The sequence below is a fragment of the Schistocerca gregaria genome, unplaced genomic scaffold (assembly GCF_023897955.1).
Source record: "Schistocerca gregaria isolate iqSchGreg1 unplaced genomic scaffold, iqSchGreg1.2 ptg000670l, whole genome shotgun sequence".
NCBI lineage: Eukaryota > Metazoa > Arthropoda > Insecta > Orthoptera > Acrididae > Schistocerca > Schistocerca gregaria.
The window spans coordinates 169,532-175,000 of NW_026062053.1; the positions used below are offsets into that span (position 1 = coordinate 169,532).

At 57.8% G+C, this 5,469-nt stretch overlaps 3 non-coding genes across 3 annotated transcripts in view; all 3 read left to right on the plus strand.

Annotated features, from left to right (window-relative positions):
- The first annotated feature begins 1,652 nt into the window (after positions 1-1,652).
- Positions 1,653-3,550, plus strand: LOC126318521 (small subunit ribosomal RNA). The gene has a single exon (XR_007557342.1). It is a non-coding gene; the product is annotated as a small subunit ribosomal RNA (ribosomal RNA).
- A 362-nt stretch (positions 3,551-3,912) lies between these two features.
- Positions 3,913-4,067, plus strand: LOC126318498 (5.8S ribosomal RNA). Its single transcript, XR_007557321.1, has one exon. It is a non-coding gene; the product is annotated as a 5.8S ribosomal RNA (ribosomal RNA).
- A 188-nt stretch (positions 4,068-4,255) lies between these two features.
- Positions 4,256-5,469, plus strand: part of LOC126318534 (large subunit ribosomal RNA) — a 4,222-nt gene continuing 3,008 nt past the window's right edge. The window contains exon 1 of the ribosomal RNA XR_007557354.1: positions 4,256-5,469. This exon is cut by the window's right edge and continues 3,008 nt beyond it. This is a non-coding gene — a ribosomal RNA (large subunit ribosomal RNA).

Genomic DNA, 5,469 nt, shown 5'->3' on the forward strand with positions numbered 1-5,469 from the left:
CCTCTCTTTGTGTCTCCGTCCTCTCAAGCTGGTCGGTCTGGCGTTTGAGTGTTAAATGAGCCTCGCAGCTGTTCAGTTGCGTTCAGATGTCGACGCCCTCAGTGTACGTCGTGGTATGGTCTGTGTCCATTGTCCGCTGATGTCGTACGCGTAACCCACACGCTGTACCGATCATCGGTAGTTACGTACAGAGTGAAGTAGTGTGATACGTGTGACCGTACGCTGGCTGTGCCCAACGGTGTCGAATCTCAATTTCCATATGTTGTGCTCGATGCTACTTGTCTCGTCTCCCAATAACAGCTAGGTTGCACTGTGGTACGCCGTAGAGGCGTGTGGGAGGAACGTACGAACGCATTGTATGTCACCCTGGGTCGCTGGGGGTGGTGGTGCGGTGAGTCAGGTCAGGTCAGCGTGAGCCGTGTGATGTAGTGACGCGTGTATTCCGACTTTGTCGTATTGCCTCACACAAAGTGCTACCCTGGTGGACCGCGTTCCATATCTGGGACATGCCGCAGATGCCGGTTGACAGTGGATCGCGGAAGGGACATCGCATACGTGCGCGGGCCACCTTCCACGTGTTCTCTTCTGCACATGTCGCAGTGTGTATGTGGTCTGATGTAGCGTGTCGTGACACATGACATCCTGGCATGCAAGAATTGTTGAATTCGCAAATGTAGGTGGACATCTACGTTTACTGCCCAAGATACGCAAATGAACTGGAAATCCGTTGTTGAGCGGTTGTTCACGCTGGAGGTGAATCTGTGATGGCGACGATCGGTACAGCTATTAACCGGTTGTTTCAGCGGTACCCGCCACATCCACACACATGACTAGGCCCATGTGGGTATGAAGCGATACGCGGCGGTGGCTTGGTGGGACTGTTCCCGGCCGGTGAAGGGGGGCCGCCCGGCGTGTTGGCCGCGCGCTGCGTGGGCGCACGCGCAACAGGCGGCTGGTGGGGGGCGCCGAGTGGCAGGAGCGCCAGCCGACGGGCTCGGCAGGCGGCGCAGCTACGCTGCGGCGCACCCTGCACGCGGCGCCTGGCGGCCAAAGTTGGTTCAGCCGAGCCCGGTGCGAAGCGCGGTGGACATCTGCAGTGTGCTGGTCTGATTGAGGACTGTGTGCGTTGAGGATGCGCCGCCGCCTGGCACTCGGCGCCGCGACGCCGTCTGCTGCTCGGTCGCCCCAGCGGTTCTCGCAGGTGGTTTGTATCGCAGTTGTGCGGACGTGTTGGCGCGTGCGCTGTGCTGGGAGAGTTCGCTTCTGCACCCAAGTGGGGCTTTGCCCTTGTGTGGCGCTGGCGTTGGAGCTGCCGGTCACCATAGGTGGCGCGTGTTGTCTCCCGCCGGCAATGCCACGACAGCACGCTCCCGGGCCTCTGTCGGCAGCGGCAAGCTCAGTTGGGAGCAAGGGTGTTCGCACTAAAACCGTCTACTCGCCTAACTCCGGGCGATTGCGCCTCTCTCGAAACCGACCAAGTACCTAGGACGGCGCTGCGCGCCGCCGGGACCTGAGAGGGTTTCGAGGTGTATCGTGCAGGGGAGCTCGGCCTCCTCCTGTTTGCAGAATAATTGAGCGGACGCTTGCGTGTTCGCGCGGGCCCCCGGGACACACTCCCGGGCGGCCGGCTGCTCAGCTCTAGTTGACGCAGCTCCCTGGTTGATCCTGCCAGTAGTCATATGCTTGTCTCAAAGATTAAGCCATGCATGTCTCAGTACAAGCCGCATTAAGGTGAAACCGCGAATGGCTCATTAAATCAGTTATGGTTCCTTAGATCGTACCCACGTTACTTGGATAACTGTGGTAATTCTAGAGCTAATACATGCAAACAGAGTCCCGACCAGAGATGGAAGGGACGCTTTTATTAGATCAAAACCAATCGGATTGGCTTGTCTGGTCCGTTTGCCTTGGTGACTCTGAATAACTTTGGGCTGATCGCACGGTCCTCGTACCGGCGACGCATCTTTCAAATGTCTGCCTTATCAACTGTCGATGGTAGGTTCTGCGCCTACCATGGTTGTAACGGGTAACGGGGAATCAGGGTTCGATTCCGGAGAGGGAGCCTGAGAAACGGCTACCACATCCAAGGAAGGCAGCAGGCGCGCAAATTACCCACTCCCGGCACGGGGAGGTAGTGACGAAAAATAACGATACGGGACTCATCCGAGGCCCCGTAATCGGAATGAGTACACTTTAAATCCTTTAACGAGTATCTATTGGAGGGCAAGTCTGGTGCCAGCAGCCGCGGTAATTCCAGCTCCAATAGCGTATATTAAAGTTGTTGCGGTTAAAAAGCTCGTAGTTGGATTTGTGTCCCACGCTGTTGGTTCACCGCCCGTCGGTGTTTAACTGGCATGTATCGTGGGACGTCCTGCCGGTGGGGCGAGCCGAAGGGGTGCTTTCGCGTCCCGAGGCGGACCCCGTTTAAATCCTACCAGGGTGCTCTTTGTTGAGTGACACTAGATCGCGTGTTGGCACGTTTACTTTGAACAAATTAGAGTGCTTAAAGCAGGCAAGCCCGCCTGAATACTGTGTGCATGGAATAATGGAATAGGACCTCGGTTCTATTTTGTTGGTTTTCGGAACCCGAGGTAATGATTAATAGGGACAGGCGGGGGCATTCGTATTGCGACGTTAGAGGTGAAATTCTTGGATCGTCGCAAGACGAACAGAAGCGAAAGCATTTGCCAAGTATGTTTTCATTAATCAAGAACGAAAGTTAGAGGTTCGAAGGCGATCAGATACCGCCCTAGTTCTAACCATAAACGATGCCAGCCAGCGATCCGCCGCAGTTCCTCCGATGACTCGGCGGGCAGCCTCCGGGAAACCAAAGCTTTTGGGTTCCGGGGGAAGTATGGTTGCAAAGCTGAAACTTAAAGGAATTGACGGAAGGGCACCACCAGGAGTGGAGCCTGCGGCTTAATTTGACTCAACACGGGAAACCTCACCAGGCCCGGACACCGGAAGGATTGACAGATTGATAGCTCTTTCTTGATTCGGTGGGTGGTGGTGCATGGCCGTTCTTAGTTGGTGGAGCGATTTGTCTGGTTAATTCCGATAACGAACGAGACTCTAGCCTGCTAACTAGTCGCGTGACATCCTTCGTGCTGTCAGCGATTACTTTTCTTCTTAGAGGGACAGGCGGCTTCTAGCCGCACGAGATTGAGCAATAACAGGTCTGTGATGCCCTTAGATGTTCTGGGCCGCACGCGCGCTACACTGAAGGAATCAGCGTGTCTTCCTAGGCCGAAAGGTCGGGGTAACCCGCTGAACCTCCTTCGTGCTAGGGATTGGGGCTTGCAATTGTTCCCCATGAACGAGGAATTCCCAGTAAGCGCGAGTCATAAGCTCGCGTTGATTACGTCCCTGCCCTTTGTACACACCGCCCGTCGCTACTACCGATTGAATGATTTAGTGAGGTCTTCGGACTGGTACGCGGCATCGACTCTGTCGTTGCCGATGCTACCGGAAAGATGACCAAACTTGATCATTTAGAGGAAGTAAAAGTCGTAACAAGGTTTCCGTAGGTGAACCTGCGGAAGGATCATTACCGACTAGACTGCATGTCTTTCGATGTGCGTGTCGTGTCGCGCAACACGCTACCTGTACGGCAGTGGCCGTGCGCCGCGTGCGGAACCACGCGTGCCTCTCAAAACTAGCGGAAGTGTTGTTGTTGTGTGGTACGAGCGCTGAAGCTCTGGAGCGGCTGGCCTGCGGTACCTGGCGCCTGGCGCCGGTTTTGAATGACGTTCGCCCGAGTGCCTGTCCGCTCCGGTGTGGAGCCGTACGACGCCCATCGGCTGTGAGGCCGTTGGACACAAAAAAAATAGTGGAACAGGGGCCGTCAGACGCCTCAGTCCCGCAAATGCTACTGTCTTGAAAGAGACAGTGGGAGACTGAAAAGGAAAAGATCACCCAGGACGGTGGATCACTCGGCTCGTGGGTCGATGAAGAACGCAGCAAATTGCGCGTCGACATGTGAACTGCAGGACACATGAACATCGACGTTTCGAACGCACATTGCGGTCCATGGATTCCGTTCCCGGGCCACGTCTGGCTGAGGGTCGGCTACGTATACTGAAGCGCGCGGCGTTTGTCCCGCTTCGGAGACGTGGGAGTGTCGTGGTCGCCTGTGTGGCCGGCCGCGTCTCCTTAAACGTGCGATGCGCGCCCGTCGCCTGGCGGTTCGCATACCGGTACTTTCTCGGTAGCGTGCACAGCCGGCTGGCGGTGTGGCGTGCGACACCTCGTACAACGACCTCAGAGCAGGCGAGACTACCCGCTGAATTTAAGCATATTACTAAGCGGAGGAAAAGAAACTAACAAGGATTCCCCCAGTAGCGGCGAGCGAACAGGGAAGAGTCCAGCACCGAACCCCGCAGGCTGCCGCCTGTCGTGGCATGTGGTGTTTGGGAGGGTCCACTACCCCGACGCCTCGCGCCGAGCCCAAGTCCAACTTGAATGAGGCCACGGCCCGTAGAGGGTGCCAGGCCCGTAGCGGCCGGTGCGAGCGTCGGCGGGACCTCTCCTTCGAGTCGGGTTGCTTGAGAGTGCAGCTCCAAGTGGGTGGTAAACTCCATCTGAGACTAAATATGACCACGAGACCGATAGCGAACAAGTACCGTGAGGGAAAGTTGAAAAGAACTTTGAAGAGAGAGTTCAAAAGTACGTGAAACCGTTCTGGGGTAAACGTGAGAAGTCCGAAAGGTCGAACGGGTGAGATTCACGCCCATCCGGCCACTGGCCCCCGCCCTCGGCAGATGGGGCCGGCCGCCCGCGCGGAGCAATCCGCGGCGGGGTCGTGTCCGGTTGCCTTTCCACTCGCCGCGGGGTGGGGCCGTTCCGGTGTGCGGTGGGCCGCACTTCTCCCCTAGTAGGACGTCGCGACCCGCTGGGTGCCGGCCTACGGCCCGGGTGCGCAGCCTGTCCTTCCGCGGGCCTCGGTTCGCGTCTGTTGGGCAGAGCCCCGGTGTCCTGGCTGGCTGCTCGGCGGTATATCTGGAGGAGTCGATTCGCCCCTTTGGGCGCTCGGGCTCCCGGCAAGCGCGCGCGGTTCTTCCCGGATGACGGACCTACCTGGCCCGGCCCCGGACCCGCGCCGCTGTTGGCTCGGGATGCTCTCGGGCGGAATAATCGCTCCCGTCAGCGGCGCTTCAGCTTTGGACAATTTCACGACCCGTCTTGAAACACGGACCAAGGAGTCTAACATGTGCGCGAGTCATTGGGCTGTACGAAACCTAAAGGCGTAATGAAAGTGAAGGTCTCGCCTTGCGCGGGCCGAGGGAGGATGGGGCTTCCCCGCCCTTCACGGGGCGGCGGCCTCCGCACTCCCGGGGCGTCTCGTCCTCATTGCGAGGTGAGGCGCACCTAGAGCGTACACGTTGGGACCCGAAAGATGGTGAACTATGCCTGGCCAGGACGAAGTCAGGGGAAACCCTGATGGAGGTCCGTAGCGATTCTGACGTGCAA